Raw genomic sequence first — 25,754 nt, forward strand, 5'->3', positions numbered from 1 at the left:
TGGCTCAGTCAGTTTTGTGGCCGGCTCTTGATTTCAGTTTAGGTCATGATCTCCGAGTCCTGGGATTGAGCGCTATGTCGGGCTCCACCCTCAGTGGGGAGTCTGTTTCAGGATTCTCTCTTCCTTTGCCCCTACCCCCACTTGCTTGCCTTCTTTCTCTCTAAAATAAATAAATCTTTAAAAAACCAAAAAGCATAGGGGCGCCTGGGTGGCTCAGTGGGTTAAGCCGCTGCCTTCGGCTCAGGTCATGATCTCAGGGTCCTGGGATCGAGTCCCGCATCGGGCTCTCTGCTCAGCAGGGAGCCTGCTTCCCTCTCTCTCTCTGCCTGCCTCTCCGCCTACTTGTGATTTCTCTCTGTCAAATAAATAAATAAAATCTTAAAAAAAAAAAACAAAAAAAAACCCCAAAAAGCGTAAATAAATAAATAAGAATGCTGTCTAGATCAAAAGTGATCAAGTCTATTATAGCATCTACAACTTAAAGAATGGCAGGGGGCTGAAATAGACTATATTGTTATAAGGTTTTAAAGTTGTGTGCTAGTGATGAAATTTTCTTTTTAATAAAGAGTTTATTTGTTTGACAGACGGAGATCACAAGTTTGCAGAGAGGCAGGTAGAGAGTGAGAGGGAAGCAAGCTCCTCGCTGAGCAGAGAGCCCAACTCAATCCCAGGACCCTGGGATCATGACCTGAGCCAAAGGCAGAGGCTTAACCCACTGAGCCATTCAGGTGCCCCAGTGATGAAATGTTTTAAGATAGATTATGATAGGGATGTCTGGGTGGTACAGTTAGTTAAACATCTGACTCTTGGTTCAGGTTTAGGTCATGTCTCAGGGTTGTGAGATTGAGCCTCATGATGGGAGTTTAAGACTCTCTCTGCCCCTCCCCCTGCATTCTTTCTCTCTCTTGTGTAAAATAAATAAATATATCTTGAAGAAAATTAAGATAGATTATGATAAAGATGTACATTGTAAATATTAAGCAATCACTCATAATTAAAGCAATAGATTTAATAAGTTAATAGAGTAGATAGAATGTAATAATAATAATAATAATAATAAGCTCAATTAAACCAAAAGAACAGAAAAAAAGAAAATTAATGGTGTACTTCTGCAAGCAAAACTTAAGGAGATGAAAATGCCAGCCACGCAACGGGAGAAAATATTTGCAAAACATTCATCTGACAAAGGGCTTGAATCCAGAGTATAGAAAGAGTACTTAGAATTCAATAACTAAAAATCCAACCACCAACTAGAAAACAACAAAGAATTAAATACTTCAACAAAGAAGATGTGTGAATGGTCAGTAAACACAAGATACTTTGCATGATCAGTCAGTAGTGAAATGCAAATTGGAACTACCTTGAGATACCTCTACACACACTCTGGGACTACTGAGATGAAAAGGATTGAAAATACTATGTGCTTCTGCTGATGGGGAGCAACTGGCCATATCGTACATTGCCATACAATCGATCATAATAATCGATCATACATCGATCATAATGTCAAATGATACACTCACTTAGGAAAATGTTTAGATGTTTGCTATCAGGTTAAATTGTCTCAATAAGTGTAATTAAAAAAATGTTTTCTGAGTTCAGCATACTATGCATTTTTATAGTCATGCATTTATTTACTTAATTAATATGAACAAAGTTCTGGTGATTGGGCTACTGGTAACTGCAGTATTGTAAGCACAATCTGGTGTTGAAATGGCTTGTGGTGACGTTGAGGTGACCATAGGGTTAGTCCAATATGATGTCCATCATGGGGCCACAGTGTAGGAAGACTGTCAATAGCAGATTTGTGGGATGAGGGAAAGCTTTTCAGAGGTAATGATAGCCAAGTAGAAACCCGAAGACCTTCTATATTGTACTGTATCATATGGTTCCTGTCTCTCTCTGGTTCAGCCCACGTAGCTTTTAAAATTTGTGCCTGGTGGCCCCCAAAGGTGGGATCGGAACTGTGCCACAAAATGTTGTCCTCCCTAGTGAGATGGAGATGGGGAAATGGACAATACGAATCTCGAGCTTTATCAGTGGACGTTATTTGGGCCTTGCCTGCCACCTCTTTGTATGCGTATTCTTAGCAATCCATAGGATAATTGAATTAAGCAGAGAAGCACTGTGTGAAGTATCTGTTGTGTGACTAATGAGAGGATTGCTAGGGAACAGGGGAATCGGGGAGCTGAATGCAGTGGCCGTGGGGCAGAGCGGGTTATCCGGGGTGCCGGGTCTGTGGGTGAATGAGGCCTCCCTGGTCCGAGAACATGGTTGTTGAATGCTAGATTCTCAGGTGAAATTTGGGGTGACTCGCCTCTGCTCTTACTAAGTAAGATTGTTCTCCTCAAACACTAAGCCTGGAGGAAAGCTTTCTAACACGTCTAAAGCTACATCATGGTAGAGAAAGCCCAGAGCTCTCTATTCTATTCTTTTTTTTTTTTTTTAATTTTATTTATTTATTTCACAGAGATCACAAGTAGGCAGAGAGGCAGGCAGCGGGGTGGGGGCAGGAAGCAGGCTCCCCACTAAGCAGAGAGCCTGAGTGGGGGCTCAATCCCAGGACCCTGAGATCATGACCTGAGCTGAAGGCAGAGGCTTAACCTCCTGAGCCACCCAGGGGCCCCTCTCTATTCTATTCTTAATCCCTTTTACCAGTCTGAAAATTCCTTAAAATATAGATGTATATATTTTTTTTCTAAGAATGCAGGACATGTATATTATTTTAAACAATCTGGTTCATAGATAGAATCAAATAACAGATGTGCTCTTATTCACAGCAATTGACTTAAAACTAAATTTCTGGGCATAGTAATTTGGGATCTTAATGTTATTCAGATTGTGTTAACAGAGGAAAAAAATAACCCAACTTCATATCTTCAAAACTGATTCAGTAATCTAAGGTAAATGAGGTCATAGAAATGAAGACAAGGACTTGGTGTTCTCTCTCTCTTTTTTTTTTTTTTTCGTAAAATATAAATCTCTTTCTGTTCTCTATCTTCCACAGTTTTCTTAACAATTTAATTTTTTGTTCCCATCTTTCCTAACTCATGGGATTCTGTTCGCCCTTTTGCTTTGTTCATGTTTCTTGGCTTGTGGAGTTTCCACGGTTCCTGCTTGAATCAGTGGCTCTCAAATTTGAGTGTACCTCAGAATGGCCTAAAGTTTTGGTCACCACAGACTGCGACAGGCCGGTGGGCCTAGGACTCTAGAGTCTGTCATTCGGTGGGGAGAGAGGAGGGAAGTGTGTGATCATTTGCATTTGTTAGAAGTTCCCAGGTGATGCTAATGTTGCTTTTCCTGGGTGCACACTTTGAGAATCACCAACTTCCAAATCACGCAGGAAGTCATGAGTGTTCTAGACTGGGCTAAAATGGAACTTGAGTGGTCTGGAAGCCTCATTCCATGAAAACCGTGCAGTAAATCTACAGTCTTGAGGTTAGTTGTTGATACGGTTTTTCGCCTTAAGATTGGAGATGTTTTAAAATCTTTTCGTAGCTGCTCCAGTTGGTTATAAACTCAGAAAGTGTGTAGTTTAAAAGCTGTAATCCTTCATTGTTGCCTCTTCCCTCTGGTAAGTTTCTTCTTTTCTTGATTTACGTAATCACCTTGTAAATTTTAAGCCTTTGCTGAGTATTTTCTATTAAAAAGAAAAACACAAAATAGATCATATCTTATTACATGGTTCTGACAACTGAAGAAAATGCGAGAGTATGCCTCTGTTTAATGGGTCAACAACAGAAGAGTAATAGTGAGCTTCAATGAAAAGAGATCTCTCCTGTCCCTATGCTTTGCATTGGACAGGCTTCAGGTACACGCTTTCCATAGATTTTGCCAGAGCTAAACATAACAAAATTAATCCACAAAAACCCTGTGAAAAGCAGAACCTTCTTTTAGAATTTTCCTTAGGCTTCAGAACATTACTTTTCTTCTGGTATTTTGTTCATACCTTTCTTCATTTGACTTTCCTAAATTTAATTATGTTTGTGGATTTGCCATCCAGTCTTGCTTTTTAAATTTTTTTCTTCCTCTGTCCTTCACAGTAAAGTTGGTTTTTCTCTTTCTTGAAACTCATTTTAAGCTTCCAGGTTACTTTTTACTCTGGTGGACTCTTCATCTTGTACCTGAAGGGAGCATTGTGTACTTTGTATAGTGCATTGATAGCTGGAAACAATAGAGTCCCTATTAGCCAATTAAACCTGGCAAGCTATGGACTGTTGCCCAAGCCGTAGGACTGTTTGATCCAGACACGTGGTGTGTACCCTTTGAACTCAAGAAAATTCTTTGCCTCTTACCCAGCTGTCCCATTGTTTGTGTTGAATGGGGCAGGGGACATACACGGGAGGGAACATGGCTGAACGAGAAAAGTCTTTTGGAGAAATGTAAGATGCTCACCCAGAGCCTTTACGATACTTTGCCTCCCGTGAAAGAGCAAACCCACTCACAATTATGGTTTGCTCTTTATTCTCAAAATGCTTTTAGATTCCTTGTTCGCCTAAAATTCAGGTCACCTACTGGAGAGGACCGTGTCACAAACACTTGAATGTGTTTGACTGTGTGCTTAGGAAAAGGTGGTCAGTGCATACCGACCATACCAGCAAACACATTACACCTTGGGGCTCTCTTCGGAGCCCTTCAGGAGAGTCAATGGGAGCTTTGTGTAAGCAGAGCATAGAAATGGGCCCATTGTGTTTGCTTCTTGGCCTATAGTCCCCTACCTTTGGATTTTAGTCTCCTGAACTAAACCTTTCAGAGCCCTTATGGTTTGATTATACCCTCATTCTACTCATTCCTCTTCCGTGCGTTACCTTGGTAATTCTTGGAGCGTTGCATTTGGTAAATGGGCCTGCTCCCAGATAATGTATGGGGGGATTAGTACATTATGCCTGAGACTGGCAGTGTTTAGGCGCTAGCAGATGTTCCGTGATTAGTAACCGGAAGAGAATGAGAAAGCAAGGATGGAGAAGAGTTAGGGACCATAATGTGGAGGGGATCTTACTTTCGCTTTGGTACAAGGTAGTGAAGCCAAAAGGCTTTAGAAATTCATTTTCCTTTTACCCAATCTAGGATGGTTTAGATTCATGTCTCAGAAAGACATTGTCTTCTAGAGCCTTCTTCATGTTCAGAAATCTTGGTGTGGCCTTTTTTCCTTCACTCTGGGATTTTTTTTTTTTTTCTTTTTCATTTTCTTTTGCATCTTTCTTTTCTTTCTTTCTTTTCTTTATTTTCCCCACAACAAGGAAGTTTTGTTTGGCTTGGAGTAAATGAAACTCAGAGCCCAAAAGGCTCAGTTAAATTGAGCTTGAAACTGAAAACCCAAGAAGCTCTGATGAGTACGGAGCAAAAAGGGGGATATTTGCTGTGCTTCCCTCCAGTGGACTCATCGGACTTTTCTCTTTCTACTTCCTCTTTGCCTTCAGAACTGGAAGAAACTAATTATGAATGCAGGAAACAAATGCTTCTGAAAGATTAACTTCTTATAAATGGGAGCTCTTTCATGACGGGTGCAGTGATTCCTGTTTAGCTAATGCTAGTTGTGAGCAGACCCGACTGTGACCTAGTTACAATGAAATGCCTTGGCACACGTGTCCGCTTCCACCACCACGCTGGCTAGGGACAGCCATCAGACCTGTGCCAGTTGGCAGCTTGAATGGCAAGACCGTAGATCAAATGGGGATGGAAAAAGCATTGCTCCCCCTCTTACCCACTTAGACCCGTCCTCTGCTCAATCCAGGATTGGGAGAACCTAGCACAGGCTCTAGACAAATTCAATGAAGCTCCTAGTAGAGGCACCTGTATAAGAATTTCAGTCAATTGAATTGTTATACCTGTCATCCCCCTGTGATAAATCCGTTGCCATGCCAACATGAAGCCGGATAGAAGATTCTAGCTGAAGGTAGGACATTGAAATGGCAGCATTTTCTTATTGTAGACTAAGATGGGCCTGCAGAAGAAATGTTTTAGGGGAAGAGTCTGAAGACTGGCTAGCATTTAAACGTTTGCCTCTGCCTAGTGGTTTGGTTCACTCCTTATCACAAGGCTTGGTAATGACATTTTGTACATCCTTTGATGCTCTAAGACTGACAGGATTGTGTTTAAGGCGGAAAGAATGAAAAACTCCCAACGATACTTGAATTCGGCTCCCTTGGCTATCTGAGTATGACAACATCTTTCCTCACAGTGGTAATCTCATAGAGTAATGCTGGACAGTATAACAATAAACTGCTTTTGTCTGCCCCCCCCCTTTTTTTGAGCTTAGCGATTCCCTCATAGTGAACATTTTTCTGTGGACACGATCTACATTTCTTTCGTGTGTCTTTCCTTGGGGAAAATAATTGGATAAATGAATACATTTTTGCATCTCTTTGGTATTTTAGATTCCAGTGAAGAAGATAAACACTCATATTTTCAAGGCTTTCCTTGGTTCTAAACATTTACTACATGCACATAATTATCTTTATAGCATTCTTCTGAAGAGGGCCTAACTCTATGCCAAATGCGGGAAGTGCGCAAGGGCCCTTGGGAGAACAGGAGAAGACAGAGTTGAGATGACATGGTTTGTGCTACCTAAAAGATTTTAGGCCATGTTTCTGTACATGCACTGTTGGTGGCTTACCAATGCTGCTGTTTTTACTATAGTTATAGAGGTGGTCTTTTTCCTACAGGAAGGACGCTGCTTTGTTTCCATATTGCTTGAAGCAGAAGAGGAATTCTTGGTCTTTGTGAATGTCCTGTGTTCTCAGGAAGAGGGAAAGCAGCATTCCCCACCAAAGCTGGCCGTTGGGATTCTCACATTCTTAGACCAGGGTAAGGAATTCACTCTCTGGAAGGTGAATGAGGTACACACAGTGATAATAGCAATAGCATGTGTCGAAACTTCCCGTTAAAATGAAGTGAGTGTAATTAATTTTTTTCCCACTTGGACATTTGATGCTTTGACCCATCTGACATCTGTTGAAATAGCTTAAAATACCTGTATGTCTTAGATGGTTTAAATATGTCATCTTGGGGGTTCTAGTAACAGCTCTTGAGGAAAATAGTGTTGTTCTTCCCATTTGTGGGTGAGGAAACCAAAGCATCAAAACTTAATTTCTTCTAAGTTGACCAGTTAATTAATGGTTGAGCTCAAGATCCAGTCCAGGGGAATCTGGCTCAAAAACTCTTGCTTCTAGATGTTATACTTCAGTGTTAGAGATGGGAATGTGTCTCCGATTAGAGATGGGAATTACTGCTTCTTTTCAGACAAATCATTGGACAATGGCTGTGTTTTTTTCTTGTAGGTTACTGTCTACTGACCTTGCTATTACAACAATCCATGTTATTTCAATGATTAGTACATTTTCTTTTGGATCCTTTCTGGGTGGTAGCATTCACATTAGAGCAACATGAAATTAGACTCTTTACTATTAGGTTTCTGTGCCAGTTCTTATCTTAGGACCTAGTTTTGATATCAGAATGACCAGAAAGCAGGTTGTGCTGGGACCCCTGCAAGAGACCATCTTTTCCTGGAGGGTTAAAAGTGGTCCCTTCATATAGATCTTTGATTTGAATGTTCTCAAATAATTGGTGGGCATTTCTTACCCTCTGGATACTCAGCCTTCTGCTGAATTTGTAGTTTCTTTAAAGCTTTGGTATCCAAGGATCCAAAGAACACCCAGACACCACGTAGAAGAAGATTATAAATGAAAATTCTTGTTCCCAATTCTCTGAGTCTGCATTTGAAAAAGACCCGTCAGCAAGTTGTGCCTGGGTGGCTCAATCACTTGAAGGTCTGACTCTTGATTTTGGCTCGCATCATGATCTTGGGGTCCTGGGATCCAGACCTGCATTGGGCTCCATGCTTGGTGGGAAGTCTGCTTGGGAGTTTCTTCTCTCCTTCTGCATGCCCCCCTCCCTCCACCAATAAATAAATTGTTAAAGAAAAAAGGACCCTTATGATTCCTATGTACAAGAAAGCATGAGAAGCTCTGCTTTAAAGAACAGGAGTGTCAACACTGCCAGAATGTGACCCCAAAACCCAGATCCTACCTCTGTCAAATATTGGCTGTGTAAGCAGGGGTAAGTCAGGTAGAGTCTGCGAGCCTCGGGGTCCGCATCCGCAAGAGAAGAAATAATCCACAGCCTTGTGTTGTTTAAGGATGGAGGGAGGGTACACATGGAAAGCCCCTGAAATGATGCTGGTTTAAGTTCTTCAGTGACTCTGCTCAGCCTGTGACCCTGTGTGGATGGGATGCTTTATGTCAGGGTGACCCCAAGGGCAAGGACAGTCCTATGCTTTCCGTCCTGCTCACAGACTTCCCCCTCGGGCAGTGTGGTGTGGGCAGCTGCAGAGGAGGTGGGGGCGGTGGTAGAGGGTCCCAGGTGCGGAGCGGCTCCAGGCCTGGCAGTTCTGATGTCGGGGAATGTCCCAGAAGCAGGAGGAAGGTAGGCTGGGCCCAGGGAGGCTTGTTTCCTTTAGCTTTGTGTACATTAGCTTTATCAGCATATGAACACATGGGTCCTCACACATCTAGCCCAAAGCCCGGACCCGTCCGATGCCAGAACTGAAAAGGGGAAACCTACGTCAGCAAGAAAAAACAAAACAAAACAAAACAATACTGAAAACGTAAGAGAGAGACAACTCAGACAGTGACAAGAAGGGAGTGCTGACCACACCCAAACTCCGAGGAAGCCTTGGGGATGTCTGTGTCCCCAGGAGAGAGCCGTGTCCCCGCCAGCAGGTCCGCCCTGCCCTCTGCCCTGTCTGGGGTTGCAGGTGAGTGCGTGGATGGAATGGGGATTTTCCGACTGTCTCCGGTGGGCTCAGGACACGTTTTCGGAATGCGTTACAAAAACAGCACTTCCTCAGCGTCCCTCGCTGTGGTCACACTTCCTGATCAACATGGGTTTTGTTATAATAGTTTCTTTCTGTTGACAGAAATGCAGTCGGCGACCTCAGGCAGCCTGTAGCCGGGATGCCAGCCAAAGCAAACACACCCTCGAGCTCCTCCTAGCTTCGGACGGGTGTCACTTTTGAGTATGGGCCCTGGCGGCTCTCACTGCTGGTCGCTGTTATGGTTTCAATGGATTGTTCAGCTTTTCAGAATCCTAGTAAAGACAGATCGTCCAAGATAGGACACAGGGGTCGGCTAGGTTCTCTGGGAGAGGGGTGAGGCTGCCAGGGGGAGAGCTCTTCATAAACCGGGGACTCCCTGACCTCCGAGCTCACTCCTGCAGCCTGGGTGGGGTCTCTTGGATTCTGTGGGCTGCAGGCGCCCCGGGATATCCAGGATTCCAACGTGATCCAGAAGGTTACTAGTGGTCATTTTCTCCACCTGCTGTTAATTCAGGTCCTCAGCAAGTAAAGTCACATGAATAAAAATAAATAGGGGTTTCCGCTTTGTTTTGGTTTTCTCCTTTCTGTATCTGTATTTGACAAATCCATGCATTAGGTTATCAACAGGAATTCCTAAGGTTTTGGTGAGTGAAGTGGGTGACAGTCCATTTTATTCCCTCTGCCTGGTCACAGTCTGCTTACTCATTTGTCTGTCTCTCTCTCTCACTCGCTCCTTGTCTTTGAGACACTCTCCCTGCCTCGCTGACTGTCCCGGGCCAGAGCCTTTGCAGGTGTGTACTGGAAACTTCCATCAGGGCCTGTCCGCTGCGCCCTATGCCCCATTCGCACCGCTCTGCTTCCTCATCCTCTGGCTGCTTCCTGCATGCATGTTATGGCTTTCCTTTAACACTTGTCATCGGCCTTGGGTTGTTAAGATTGCTGGCTTCTCTGACCAGAAGCTATTGTCACTTTTTAATTTTTCTTATTTGCATCTTCATTTCAGTTGGCAGCATAATTTGGAGCTAAGGGGTGTGATGATAAGGTTGTAGAATTCTTTAATTCCATCATATCCTTTTTGGGTCACCAAAGCGGGTGATGAGAGAGTGTGCTGGTATCTCTTTGCAGTTTCCCAAATGTAAGCAAGTGCAATGGTATCTCCTAGAAAACCAGAATTAATGTGAATGGAGACATCACCAAGCCTTGAAATCATTCATTCCCTACCACCTGAGTCCTCAAATCAGTATGTCTCTCTTGTACTCTGTGTCTTAACTTAAATGGCCTAATTTAGATGAGAAGCAACAATTGCCCCACCCCTCCCCCCCAAGATCTATGACTTCTGTTAACATCATCAGGTATCTGTAAGTGAGGTTCTTCCTTCCAACTACTGGAGAGCAAGTAGAGAAGCCAGTAGATGACCTTTCTTCACCAAAGTAGGGTCTCAACCATTAACCATCCAACTGCCCCCCATGTGTAACTCACCAGTGAAGTGGCCAAAAGTGTATCTGCAAGAGAAGCCTGTCCAAGAACTCAGGATGGTCTCTTTCCCACAATTCCCTGGGTTCTTCTCTCACCTTATCACTACAGTCCCTCTTGTTTGTTCTTTGAGTGCCCATGAAAAGCCATTTTACTCTGCTGGTGTGTGTGTGTGTGTGTGTGTGTGTGTGTATTGTTGTTGTTGTTTTTAATCTGGTAGAAAACATCTTGGTGACTAGAGCCATCAGGAAAAAGGACAAAAATCTGTCATGGAAGTCCTCATTGGGTTTAAGAGTTCTTTGTAGGGCAGACGGGAAAATATGAACCAAAGCATAGTAGAACCATGGCTAGAGTAGGAGTGTGTATGAGATGTTGTGCTTGTAAATGTTGTTGAAGTTCTTTTGAGCTTTCTTGAAACTCTAGGGCCATGCTGTCCACCACAACTTCCTGGGGTGATGGGAATGTTCTGGATCGGTGCTGCCGTATGGTACGCATACCACCCATGTATGCGTACTGAGCACATAAAATATGGAGAATGCAACTTAAGGACCAAAACTTTGTTTTTATTTAATTTTGATTTTAACGAATTGATCCTTAAATTTCAATAGCCGCATATGAGATTGCCTTGTATGATGGATGGTACCTTTCTAGGGTACCAGTTACACGGAGACATTCTGGGTAGTTCACATTTGCATTTTGTTTCCTGGAAGATGTAAAGGGTATGGGCATACATGACACCTTCTTCTTCCAATATCACCGAAGTCACCAGTAAGAATTCTCTGGATATTTACTTATACTTCCTTGGGGAAATCAGCCCACAGCTGAAAACACTCTCAGAGCTGTCCATACTTACCCCTCTTGCCCTGAAATTGCCTCTTTACTTATATCTTCCCACTGAACGGTATACTCTGAGAAAGGGACTATTTTTGTCTCAGTCACCGCTGTATACCGAGTGCAGACTACAGTGCCTACACAAGAGGTATTTGAAAAACACCAGTTGAACAAGTAGTTTTCCACATGGATTATTCAGAGGATCATAAAATGTCAAACCCAGAGGGACTTTTGTTATTGTAACACACCCCACTGCTGCCTCCTCTAAACCACTTTTTATTTCTTCCTTCTGACTGGCAATTCCCAGTGATGTTAGGGTGTCCAAGACCACCCCCCTTATGACTCAGTGAAACGTGGCCTATTCTTCTCAAATCCAGGGGTAATTCCTGATTGGTATAAACAGATATGGCTGTCTTGCCCAGTTCCCTTGACAGTAATTGGTTTAAAGCTGGATATATAACCCAGATCTGGTCTCAAAGATGTGAGGGGTTTCTTCATGGGAGTGAGTTTTGGCAAAGTTTTACTCTTAAAAGGGATATAAGGAAGAAGTGGTCCATCTTTTCTTGGATGTGAAGCCTAGAAATTCTGCTGTCATTTGTAAGCACTGTGGGAGTTGACTAAAGGTAAAAAGTTGGGGCAGGGGTGCTTGGGTGGCTCAGTGCCTTTGGCACAGGTCATGATCTCACGGTCTTGGGATCGAGTGCCACATTGGGCTCTCTGCTCAGCAGGGAGCCTGCTTCCCCTCTCTCTCTCTCTGCCTGCCTCTCTGCCTACTTGTGATCTCTCTCTCTCTGTCAAATAAATAAATAAAATCTTAAAAAAAAAAAAAAAAGTTGGGGCAGATAAAGTCTTCGATAATGTTGAGCTGTATTAGCCAACCAACCCTGAAATCTGCCCAGTATCTCCACAGTTTGTTATGGGAGATAGTATAGGGAAGACTCGTGTTGTGAGCTTACATGATCATTGATAACCTTCAGTTCTTCACATGTTACCAGGGGTCTTGTCTTTTTGCTAGCTGGCGGCCAGAGACTGCTCTCAGCCCCTTCTTGTGTGGCCTTCTCTATGAGGCCAGTCACATCTCAGCTTGCTAACCAGAGAGTCTCTTCACAAGTTGGGTCATTATAATCTTATGTAAGAGAGTCACATACATCTTCTCAGCCTTGCTATGTTCTATGGATTAGAAGTTTCCAGTCCTCCCCACACTCAGGAGAGAGGATCACACATGGGCTTGGTCATGGCGACTACCCCCAAGTCTTTGTGCCAAACCTCCTCACTTTAAAGGTGAGGAAACAGGCTGAGAAGGATGATTTGGCTTCCTCAAGACATGGTTCCTTGTTGGAAGAATTTGGAGTTGATGCTCCATTTTTTTTTTTTCTCATCTCAACCTTGTACTTTAGCCACTAACTAGCTCTGTGACATTATCCAAGTTACTTAATTTCATTGAGCCTCAGTTTTCTGATTTCTAAGACCAAGTTGGCGCTGTCTACCTTGAAGAGATTGTTCTAGAGAGTTTTATATAGTAATATTTGTATGGGTCTCTCATGCATTCTGCAGATGTTAGGTGTTATAAAATATTATTTTATGCCTATTTCCTTTTTTTTTTCTACCATGTCATGTGGTCGCTGTCTTATCTCCCCAGTGAGAGGGAAGGGAGGACCAGAATGTCTGGGCTGTTGTGTTTTACTTTCAAGGTTTAGAATGTAATCTGTTATGTTGAAAATGATGGTGAGCAAAGGTGTTTTGAACCATCTCAGGAGTAAAACCTAGGTCCAGAGTCAAACAGGAATCCCTTCTTTAAAAGGTGCTAACATAACGCTGTCTTAGCTTTGGCCACAATCTCTGAACTTAAAGTCAAAGCAGTTGTATGGCTGAACTGAGCTCTGGGGACTTTCTCTGCAGCATTTTGGTTTTTGCTTTTTAAATCAAGGTCAACCAGCTCCAGGGAAGGGCATTTTTTGATGTCAGCTGATTGTCATAAATAGTACGCCAATCACTGCTTTAAAGGGATTCGTGCTCAATGGTTAATGAAGATTCTTAAAGTGGTGTTGTTATGCTGTGGTTCTGGAAATGAAATTCAGAAATTGCCATGGGTTCAGGATACGTTCACTCCATAAAGTCTGCATGAAAGTTCGATTCCTTCTTTCTGGCCCGCACTGAATTGTTTCATAGCAGAAGGTCAGCAGGGTATGCGCTCTTTCTTACTACACTCTCAGACTGCTGTTCTTTGGGGACAGGAGTCTTTATACACTGGTGAACTCTCATGTGTGATATGAAAGTAATGTCTTATGATAGACTCTGACAGAGTTAAGAGCCGGACTATTGTACCCTTATTTATTAAGTTAGGCTCCTGAGGGAGACCTGTGTATTCAAAATGGTCCAACAATACTCCCTGACATTTCTCCTAGGTTCTTATTTCCATGGTGCCATTCTGACCTTTACTGCAAACATGAGTTCCTTTAGATGAAATGATGGTGTAGGCTCTGCCTTGTTATTATAATAAAAAGGGTAACTTTTTGTGAGGTCTCATTATATATGAAGCCAAGCTTTCTTCTAAGCCTTTATGTATCATAAGTCACTTAGCCCTCTCCAATACTCTTGACATAGGAACTACAGTCCTATGAGGGATATTTTCTGAACAGATATAGATATGCTGCCGACTTAGGTTCCCCTCTTATTTTGTCAGCAGAATGTAAAATATTATTCATGATATTGGAGGCTGGAGGCAATTTTCTTCTTCTTTTTATCTCCTCACAACATCTAACTGTTGGATTTACCCTGGTCTCTACCCAAGTAAGAGAATCAGGACATGCAGAGTCTCATAGTTTATTACGGACACAACCCCAGGACTGTGGCATGAGGATCATCTTACATGCCTTCTTATTTTTTTGCTTATAAGTAGTGTTCATCAACTATTGTGAACTGGGAGTTAATATAAATATGCCTCATGAGTTCTAAGTGATTATCTGATATTATTATGTGACAGATTTGCTCATTATGTGCAGATGTCTTATACATAACTAAAAGAAGAAAAGGATTATTTCTAAACTAAGATTTACTTGAACAGAATGATAATGTAAAATAAGTATACAATACTCAGTCCTAGTGACTTATGACTATTTATTAATGATTAACATATTTTAACATTCTTACTTTCATGAGTTTTTATAAAAGGTCCAGAGTTTATGCTGACCCCCAAATCACCGTGTGTCCCTTTCTCGGCTCATTTTGGTCACATGAGAGGCACTCAGTCATGGTTTCTGTATCATACCCAACTCTACCACCGCTTTTTTTTTTATTGGATTACCATTAACTTGAACAGAGTTTTAGTTCTTCCCCTTGAAAAGTAAAACAGGATCGTGTACACTTCTAATTTTTACTCTAAAGCAACTACTAAACTCTATATTTTGAGTAATTGTGTTTTATTGGAGACTGGCAACTAAAGCACCACCATCAGAATGGAAAAAAAACAAAACAGTAATACTCTGTTTCAGTTGATGATGGTTTTGGGGTGAGTTTTGGGGTTTGGGGGGATTTTTATTGTTGTTTGTTTTTGTTTTAAGCTAGTAGGTATAATAGGTTAAATGACTGGTTTAAGCTGATGCCAAGGACTTTCTGTTGTAATAGACTGGGTGAATCCCACCTGGTTTAAAGAAGCCATGAGAAACTAAAATCCAGCTTCAGAAAAATATCTGGAGGAAATGATACCCATATTATTTTTAGAACTATTTTTTTAAAAATATTTTACTTATTTGACAGAAAGAGAGTCCAAGCAAGGAGAGCAGCAGGCAGAGGGAGAGGGAGAAGCAGGTTCCTTGCTGAGCAGGGAGCCCGATGCGGGGCTCGATCCCAGGACCCCGGGATCACCATCCGAGCTGAAGGCAGACACTTAACTGACTGAGCCACCCAGGCACCCCTATTTTGAAAACTATTAAAAGGACCTTGATGCCACAGAATTTCAGAGTTACATATCAGTAACTTGATAAGTTAAGTTCCTTATTCTCCTCATTGCTAGAGTGACTGGGGAACATGGAACAGTGGGTTTCCTTGGAAAGTTTTATTTCTCCCATGCACATGGGAGACTGTTAGAAACAGAAAAATGGACGTGATTCTTTGCATGGCATCTTCATAGCCAATAGACAGCTGACATTTTAACTGAACAGATAGGTTCATAAGTAGCTAACATATGGTGACATTTCCAATTATAGGCCCCTACTGTTGAGTAGAACTTCTGATTTTTTTTTTTTTAAATTTACTAACACAAAACAAAACTCTCTTAATATCCATTTCTTTTGGTGTCCCAAGGAAGAGACAAAATAATTGAAGGTGTGTTATGTAAAAAAGGGAAATAATTTATTGCCTTAGACAATAAACCAAAATATGTCAAGAAAAATAAAGGCATATGTATTGTGGGAGAGATTTGCTATCTCTCAAAGCCTTCTACCTGGCTTTGTTTAGAGCTCAGATGCCTGGATCAAATTAGTATATCCTGGGAGAAATCAGCAGGGCGGATTACATTCTGGATTGAAAACTCCTACAAGAGGCTTTTTGTCTTAGAATCTAGTTTGTGCGGGGTAGGACAGCTGGGTCCCCATTGCTAAGCAGATGCTTATCCAGGAAGTCAGAAGCAGGCATAAGAATGTGGAGAGAATTTAATTCCAAATTTCTAATGTGTTGTTTTAATTTTGAATGTGTGACTTCATGTTTGTGCGTGCATGCGTGTATGTGTGTGTGTAAACTTCTCAAGAACTAAATTGAGGAAGAACTTTGGTAACTTTCATGATGAGCTACACTTGTCTCTCAGTGGCACAGCACGGCCACTCTCCTTCCCCCAAATCCTGCCTCCAGAATGTTCTGCTAGTCAGAGAAGTCTTCAGATTCAATTACTTGTCAGTATATCCTACTCCTTTTGAAGTTAAAAGTTTCTGGTCTCAGAGTTCAAAGTTAAGTTTTAGGCATTTATTTCATTTGTAGTGTCTAGATGAAGTTCCTGACTGATTGGTGAAATTTCATGGCTTTGATTTCCCAAATCCCACGTCCAAAGAGCTTTGGTGTGACTTACAAGTCTCTGTGAAGATGGTGATTGCAAAATAAAGGACAAAAGACTGAGGAGAGCAAGCAGACCAAGGCGAGGAATACGGGAGGAAGACATTGTGACAAAAAAGGATAGGATGTGGTTTTTAAAATTTTATCCCTATTTGAATATTTAAAGACCACAGCTAGTTTCTCAAAGTACTGATAAGAGGCCATTCAAATTAGTTAGGTAAAAGAGCTTGTAATTATCATTTAAAAAATCCTTGAGGATGAAAGTCAGATTAAGAAAAGAAAAACAGACAACTTTTGCAGGGGTCCTTCTGATAATAATTAAATAAGGTTACCTATGTCCATTAGACACGCTGTTACCGATCTACATAAATCAGCTGTCTCTTTCTCTTTTATTTTCTTTGAAGTATTATTTTAACTTGTATTTCTCTGTTATATTTTGCTTGGAACTAATACCTACAGATGTAAACATGGCAAGCTTATTTGAATTCTAATAGTTAATAAAGTGAAAAAAAGGAATGTTTAATGGATGCCAATAAGTTTATTAGAATTTTGGCCTCAAAATGATCATTTCTGGGGCACCTGGCTGGTTTGGTAGAGCATCTAACTCTTGATTTCAGGGTTATGAGTTTGAGCCCTACACTGGGTGTGGAGATTACTTTAAAAAAGTAAAGCTAAAAAAAAAAAAAGGCATCCAAAAAAATGATCATTTCTTTGATTTTACTAATATTTTTTATTTTTTTCTTGAGGTTCTCTCATGGAAAATTCCCTAACTAATTAACCTGTTGACATTTTAAATTAATTTTCCACCTAAGATATGCCGTTACAATTAGATGGTAAGATTGGTTAGGGTCAAAGGCTAACCTGTACACGGTATAATAATAATAATACTGTTTAAACAATGGCATCCACTATTTGCCAGCTAATTTCTCCATGTATATATACTGGGAGAGGATGTTTATGGTTCATGTTAGCCAAGTTGGGCAGACACAGAAATAGGTCTGCAGTCAGCTAATAAAGATCTGCGTGTGAAAGCTTCATGTTGGTATATAGACTGTGGAATCCGTTTCCACTGGCAGTTGCTAAATTGTCATCATGAACATGCCAGTGGTATAGCCTAGTTCTACAAATTGTTGATTCTTCCCCCTTTTTCTTCTTTCTTCTTCTTTTTTTTTTTTACCACCATTTATGACTTCTGAAATTCAGCGTTTTTTTTTTTTTTTTTAAACAGAGTTAGGAAGTTTCATTTTAAACCCCATGCCACCATGTCTGACATTCAGCAGTATTCGGATTGTGGGGGAAAATAGGTTTTCATTATGAAATTAAATCTACTTTCTTCCACACAGAACTGAGCCTTGCTTCTCGTTTGCGGGCTAACATTTAAGTAGTAAAAATGATCTAATGGACAGTCTTAAATTTGACAAATATGTAGATCTTTTGAATAAAACCCTCCTAGATAGCACTGTCAGTAGGATTAACTTCAAGCTTCTCCGTGAACATGAGACAAGGAATTCATTAAAATAGATATTTCAAGCGCCTTGCTTGACAAATGAGAGTAAAATCAGAGTGGCAGGCCCAGACCCTGAGCTCTCATGGATACATGAACGGATCTGTCTGTAAAGTTCAGGGATTTACAGGAAGACAGGACGGGAAAGCCCATTTCTAGCCTGATGTTAGAGAGCGAGGAAAATAGAAAGTAGGGCGGCAAATGCATCTGTCTCCTTTCCCATGTGACTCAGTTCACAATTAGACATTTAATTCTGTTACTATGGCTTGCTGATTTGAGGTTACCTTCAAAATCCCTTTATTATCTTCCCACCGTGGCCACAGGAGAATGGGCAGTGGGACAAACCAGAGAAAATGGTCTCCTGCCTTCTGGGAATTTCAGTCGGTGGGGAGAGCGATAGGTCTCTATAAATACAATTACAGCTTCTGTAGTTTCCACATTTCAAGATACACAAATGGCTAAAACATGTTTTGGAGAAATGTAGGGGTAGAATGAGCAAAAGCAAACACCGTATGAGAATAGGTCCAGAATGTTTGAATGAGTGCGAGCAGGTGACAGACAGTATCTTCTCTTCTTAGTGTCCTCCCCTCAAAAGCTGGAAGCTCAAAGCGCCAAACGCTCCCACCAAGTTGGCCCCAGGAGGGAATTTCAGTAGAAGGAGATGAACCTTTTAAGGTTAGTAAATCTTTCTTTAAGAACTCTAGGAAGTTGTAGCATTGAGGGAAAGGAGGACTTCTATTATAACTAGAGTTTTCAAAAGAACGAGGCAAATTAATCATTTTTTGACCATCTTTTGCATTTTGTGACCTAAGTCCACTGAAACTTGACTTTTTTCTTAAGCTTGGTGTACACAGTCATTAACACTTGTTCCGACTTCAAACAAGATGGCCCAAATTCTGAAATCTGGTATTTTATCAAGTTACCCTTAATTTTTTCTCAGTGTGATTGTTTTTCACTGTCCAGTGTTTTGGAGTTGCACATGTCTGTCTAGTCCTTTCCTCTGAAGGCTGATCTTTGTCTCTGGTAGTTGCTCACATGTGTGTGCATGTGTGTGTATGTGTGTGTGTGTGTGTGTGTGTATTACCTTTTTTAGAATAAATATGCAGGCATTCCCCATAATATATTTTCAAAATGTTTAGTAATTTATGTGCTAGAGATATCAAATATATATTTCTATCAAAGATCTTTTGAGAATTTCTTCTGATGATAAAATGAGAGATTTTGCATATTGAACTATTCTGAGTGAATGTGAAGCACTTAACTATTGAAAAAGAAAAGAGCTTCATAGACTTTTATGAATCCAGATGTCCTTTCAGATTGTGAAATAGCTCAAGCTATTATGTAAATGTTTGGGTTGTGGTAGAAACCATAATATAGTTTTCCAAAAGGCATTGCTTCTTCCATTTTAAACTTATATGCTCTTTGAGGGAAACTTAGACCATGTGTTTATGATTCATTTATACTTAACTCATCAAAAGAATGTTTTCTAAGAGTGATTGGGTATCCAACCAGTTTCTTAATCTATGTGGGTTTTTTTTAAGTCGTCTTTTTTTTTCCCCCTCCCTAGAACCAAGAAGTTGAATTTGATCAAACCACTTGTTTTTTGTCTTCTGCTTTTCTTTTTTTAATTTCCCATACTAGAGAAACTAAAAGATACAGTGGGTTCAAAGCAGTAAGTTACCTGCTATCTCGTATGGAACAATTGTTCTCCTAAGACTGGGATTAGAAATCATTAGCTACTAAGAAGTAAGATGTCTAGGGTTGCTAAAACAATTAGGTTACTACAGAATGGACTAAGATCTGATGTGATGAGTGGCAATGATTAAAAATGTAGTGGCATGTCTTGGCCATTTAGAAGTAATATTTCCCTTGCTTTATATAAATATGTTTAAAAATAATCTATTGGAGTGTGTAAAAGAAATGGGCTAACATGGTGACTATGGTTTATTGTACACTTGAAATTTGATAAGAGTAGATCGGAATTATTCTCACAAAAAAAGGATGATGAGGTGTTAACTAACCTTATTGTGGTAATCGTATGTGTGTGTGTGTGTGTGTATACACATAAAATCATTCTGTTGTATACCTTTAGAATACATAACATTGTATGTCATATCTCAGTAAAGCTAGGAAATAAACCAAGAAAGCCAATTAGAAATAGGCCCTTTTATTTATTTATTATTAACATATAACATATATTATTATTAACATATAACATATATTATTTGCTTCGGGGGTACAGGTCTGTGAATCATCATCTTACACAATTCGCAGCACTCATCATTGTACATACCCTCCCCAGTGTCCATCACCCAGCCCCCCTTTCCCTACCCCTCCACCCCCCCAGAAACCCTCAGTTTGTTTCCTGAGCTTAAGAGTCTCTTATGGTTTGTCTCCCTCCTGATCCCATCTTGTTTCATTTTTTCCCTCCCTAATTCCCACACCCCCATTCTGCCACTCAAATTCCTATCAGAGAGATCATATGATAATTGTCTCTCTCTGATTGACTTATTCTGCTTAGTGTAATTCCCTCTAGTTCCATTCACATAGTTGCAAATGGCAAGATTTGATTTTTTGATGGCTGCGTAGTATTCCATATATATATATAAAATTTAAATATATAAAATATATATATATATATATATATATATAAAATTTGGCACACACACACATATACATACACACCCCACATCTTCTTTACCCATTCATCTGTTGATGGACATCTAGGTTCTTTTGTGGACATTGCTACTATAAACATTTGAGTGCACATGCCTCATTGGATCACTACATTTGTATCTTTAGGGTAAATACCCAGTAGTGTGATTGCTGGGTCTTAGGGTAGCTCTTTTTTCAGCTTTTTGAGGAGCCTCCATGCTGTTTTCCAGAGTGGCTACACCAGCTTGTATTCTCACCAACAGTGCAGGAGGGTTCCCCTTTCTTTACATCCTCGCCGATATCTGTTTTTCCTGGCTGGTTAATTTTAGCCATTCTGATTAGTGTGAGGTGGTATCCCATTTGTGGTTCTGATTTGTATTTCCCTGATGCTGAGTGATGTGGAACACTTTCATGTGTCTGTTGGCCATTTAGATGTCTTTGCAGTAATGTCTGTTCATGTCTTCTGCCCATTTCTTGATTGGATTATTTGTTCTTTGGGTGTTGAGTTTGATAAATTCTTTATAGGTTTTAGATACTAGCCCTTTATCTGATATGTTATTTGCAAATATCTTCTCCCATTCTGTTGGTCGTCTTTTGGTTTTGCTGACTTTTTCCTTTGCTGTGCAAAAGCTTTTGATCTTGATAAAGTCCCGATCGTTTTTTTTAAAGATTTTGTTAATTTACTGGACAGACAAACATCACAAGTAGGCAGAGCAGCAGGCAGAGAGAGAAGGAAGCAGACCTCCCACTGAGTAGAGAGCCAGATGCAGGGCTCAATTGAGGACCTTAGGATCCTGATCTGAGCCAAGGCAGAGGCTTTAACCCACTGAGTCACGCAGGTGCCCCTCAATAGTACAGTTTTGCCCTTACTACCCTTGCCTTTGGCAATATTTCTAGGAAGAAGTTGATGCTTGTGTTCTCCTCAAGGATTTTGATGGATTCCTGTCTCACTTTGAGGTCTTTCATCCATTTTGAGTCTATTTTTGTGTGTGGTATAAGGAAATGGTCCAGTTTCATTGTTTTGCATGTGGCTGTCCAATTTCCCAACACCAATTTGTTGACGAGACTATTTTTTCCACTGGACATTCTTTCCTGCTTTGTCGAAGATTAGTTGACCATAGAGTTGAGGGTCCATTTCTGGGCTCTCTATTCTGTTCCATTGATCTATGTGTCTGTTTTTGTGCCAGTACCATATTGTCTTGATGATTACAGCTTTGTAATAGAGCTTGAAGTCTGGAATTGTGATGCCGCCAAGTTTGGTTTTCTTTTTCAACATTGCTCCTGGCTATTTGGGGTCTTTTCTAGTTTCATATAAATTTTAGAATTGTTTGTTCCATTTCTTTGAAAAAAATTGATGGTATTTTGATAGGAATTGCATTCACTGTGTAGATTGCTTTAGGTATCATAGACATTGTCACAGTATTTATTCTTCCAATCCATGAGCATTTCCATTTTTTTTTGTGTCTTCCTCAATTTTTTTCATAACTACGTTATAGTTTTCTGAGTGCAGATTCTTTGACTCTTGAATTAGATTTATTCCTAGGTATCTTATGGTTTTGGGTGCAATTGTAAATGGGAGGGACTCCTTAGTTTCTCTTTCTTCTGTCTTCTGTTGGTGCATAGAAATATAACCCATTTCTGTGCGTTGATTTTATATGAGACAGGCCCTTTTAATTTTTCAATTTTTTTTTTTTTCAGAGAGGGAGAGAGTGCCTACACATGCATGTTAGTGGGGATGGGGGCAGAGGAGGAGGGAGAGGGTGAATCTTAAGCAGGCTCCATGCCCAGTGTGAACCCCTGAAATCATGGCCTGAGCTAAAACCAAGAGTCTGACATTCAGACATTTGAGACACCAAGGCACCTTAAGATATAGGCCCTTTTTAAAAGATGGTTTGATAAGGCATCATCATAAACACTACCTCTGTACTCAGACTGGTTGAAACTCAAAGCACACATGCCACAGTGTTGTCCAGGAGTATTCTCTAGGGAAAAACAAGGGCTTTTAAAATACTTGAATCAGAGGGCGAAAAAAAAAGTATTTTTTTATAGTTCATAGCTGATTTTCCCCCAAGATTTTGTAAGGTTGGAAAATTATGGATAGGCAGATGAATGCTGTCTTTTTGCAGGGATGAGAACTGCTTGTGGATTTTAGGCAGGGGAGTGATGTAATCTGATATATGCTTCCTAGACCACTGGACTGCTCTATGAAGAATGGGTCATACAAAGGCAGGAGGAGAAAAAAAGCAAGGCTAGGTAGGTGACATGCAGAGTCATTAGGGGAAGAGGTGAAGCTGATTTAGCAGCTCAGAGAATAATGAGGAGTCGCATCATATATTTTGAAGACAGAATCCACAGAACTTGCTGACAGATCACATAGTGGGGGAACAATAAACCAGAGGTGGCTCCTTGTCTGGTCTCAGCAAGCTGGAGGATGGTGGCGTCACACACTGGGAGCATTAGCTGTGGTTATAGGAGTTATTTGTTTTGGTTTTGCTAAATTGCTGTGTGGCCCTACTACAGTGTCCATTAATTACCCACGTGTAAATGTCAATTAAAGCCTAGATAGTGATAATGTATATTAGGTATTCTCAGTAGGTATGATGCTATTAAAAAAGGTTTAGATAAAAGTATTCCTACCTGTAATCTTTACAAGGGTTCTTCAGACCATTTTAATGAAAACATGGACAGTCAACACGGTAGACATGGATAATCCTATTAGAACACTTCTTTAAGACATGTCTGCTTAAGGATTTTCCTAAACCTAGGAGAAAAATAATTGGAATAATTAGAATCATCCACCTGCTGTTTATTGTTTGTGGAGGTGCTGTTAATTATTTTATGCTTCAGTTAACTGTTTATTGTTTGCATGTAATTCGTTCCAAAATACCATACTCAGTTCTTCAGAGTCACAGAGTTCTCTAGCTATTACTGAAGAAGTACGTCTTTAACTACCACACATCAGATGAACTTATTAACATCGTGTTTGCTTTTAAGGAAAAAAAAAAAAAAACGTGTAAAACAAATTTTATATATGGCATCTGTATACATATAAATATAGGTATATTTATATACAGATAGGTACCCGCTACATCATAGGTATTTCTGACCCCTTTACGCCAACAGTGTCTGAGTCCTGTTGAATGTTCTCAGCCAATCAGTGCTCTCCAAGATTTTCTGAGTTAAGGATATTTTGCAGTGGGTTTTATTTTACTGGAGCCTCTTCTGCCAATTATTTGTGTTCTGGCAAATAGTTGTGATCCATAAAACTTGATAAAAGTGATAGTGCTGGACCTACCCCCAGCAGATTTGCATTATAGTTGTTAAAAGGCAGGTTTCCTGGTAGCTTGAAATGCCTTAAAAAATGGCCAATTAGGCAGCGGGAAAGATCGCCTGGCACTAAGGGAGTGGTAGAAGGGCTCTGAGGTTACAAAGTGCCTCATTCATACCACTGAAGCCTGGAAGACTTTCCCTACCGTTACATGAACCACAGCTGGGAGAATCTGTGGTTGGACAAAAGGTATCCCTTTAGGGATTACACTATCATGACACATCGGGCTGGGTCAGTTGGTGATACCATTTCCAGGAACACATGCCTCATGCAAAACAGAGTGTGTGTTTGTATGCATAGCTTTTGAACTGGGTGAACACCAAAAGAAGCCCAAAGAAACAGAGCTGGAAAGCATCCCTCTCCTAGAACGGGACCAAAAAAAGTCTTGTGAGATGCCTAGCCTATTTCATGTTAAACAAATTCATGCAGGATAATGTGTAGAAACAGAGGTACTCCGCCATTTTTTTTTCATCATGACACAAGGTGAATGATATTTAGTTCTGTAGAACTAACTTCTAATGTCCCAGCTGAAACTCTCCCATACTATTTTCACTCAAGAAAAGTTACGTATATAAGAACACAAGCATGTGATAATAAAAATATCCAGATATTCTTATCATCGTTCTAATTTCTATTAAAACATGAATGTCATTCACAAATGTTGATTCTTTTTTATTGCTAATTGCACTGAATACATCTGAGAGCTTATGGTTGTATTGATAGATGTTTCTGAGATTCTAAGTACAACAAACTGAAACACTTGAACAATCCATGTGTGACATCCCTACCCCCAATCAAGCCAACTCTGTGACAGAACATTCCAGTATCCACTCTGAGGATGCAGCTCTATTATGACATTTGGCAGCTTTTACCTCAAGTCTTTTGGGTTGTATCCCATATGTAGAAAGCCTTTCCATTTTCCAAGATTATATTTTTAGAAATAACTTGTGTTTTCTTCTAGTGCTTTTATGGTTTAAATATTTTTCCCTGTGTTTGGAACCTCTGCTCTTATTGAACTATGGAGAAATCCTACCATAACTACTTACTCTCCTTAAAATTGCCAACTCAGAAGGCTTTTATGACATATTAAATCTGGAAGCCAAGATTCAAAGACTTTTTAGGGATAGCTATCGGGTTTTAGAGTGAAAATATGCCAAAAAGATCATCTAGCATAATGTCCTCATTTTCAAAATGGGGAGATGGACATAAGAATGCCAGAATATGGGAGCACCTGGGTGGCTCAGTCGGTTAAGCATGATCTTTTGCTCAGGTCATGATCTCAGGGTCCTGGGATTGAGCCTCACATCGGGCTCCCTGCGAAGCGGGAAGCCTGCCTCCTCCTCTGACTTCTGCTCTCCATTTGTGCTCTTTGTCAAATAAATAAATTTAATTTAATTTAAAAAATGCCAGAATATGAACTGTCTTACTGAAGGCCACACAGTGTCAGGTGCCAGGAAGCACACCTCTCCATGCTCATGTTCCCTTAATTGCATTCATTCCTCTACTTTACCATCACTTAATGAGCAAATCTTGATCTGGGCAGCACATGATTCAAGTGGGCTGTATTTATTGATCATCTTGTTTCATTTAAGAGGATAAAATGTACTCGGGTTTTTAGAGCCCTTTGGGGGAAATGGGAACCCAGTATGACCCAACTGTTAGATTATGACTGTTTTTACTTCTTGCCCAGATTCAGAATATTGTCATTGGTTATTACAAAGTCTAATAAGGATTAGTTTTAAAAATATCCCTGAATGTGAAACCAATCTGTTTCCTCTCTAAGCTTTATTTAACACTTGTAGGCAAGTTGAGAAGGGCAGAGAAAGAGAGGAGAAAGCCATCCATTGCTTTAACAACATCACAGCGTCCTAAATGAATGGCACATCTCTAGCATCATTCCATAGTCTCACGGGATTACAGAATCAGCAAAAGAATGCTTTCAGAAGGAATTGAGGTGTAATAAAATGTAAACTGTAGAATTCAGTCTTCTGTGACACATTCTCCAGCTTCATTTTGTTCCCATGCATGTTGATGGGTGTAGCTATGGACTGCAAGGCCCAGCTTAGAGAAGCTCATGAGAAGACCAGATCTGTTCTTTGGAGAAA

At 40.5% G+C, this 25,754-nt stretch overlaps 1 long non-coding RNA gene across 1 annotated transcript in view; it reads left to right on the forward strand.

The window, feature by feature from the left end:
* The first annotated feature begins 8,522 nt into the window (after positions 1-8,522).
* The window catches only part of LOC132017138 (uncharacterized), a 49,247-nt gene continuing 32,015 nt past the window's right edge, over positions 8,523-25,754 (forward strand). Inside the window, exon 1 of the long non-coding RNA XR_009404178.1 lies at positions 8,523-8,755. This is a non-coding gene — a long non-coding RNA (uncharacterized LOC132017138). The remainder of the gene's footprint in view (positions 8,756-25,754) is intronic.

Source organism: Mustela nigripes, chromosome 5 (genome assembly GCF_022355385.1).
Source record: "Mustela nigripes isolate SB6536 chromosome 5, MUSNIG.SB6536, whole genome shotgun sequence".
Lineage (NCBI taxonomy): Eukaryota > Metazoa > Chordata > Mammalia > Carnivora > Mustelidae > Mustela > Mustela nigripes.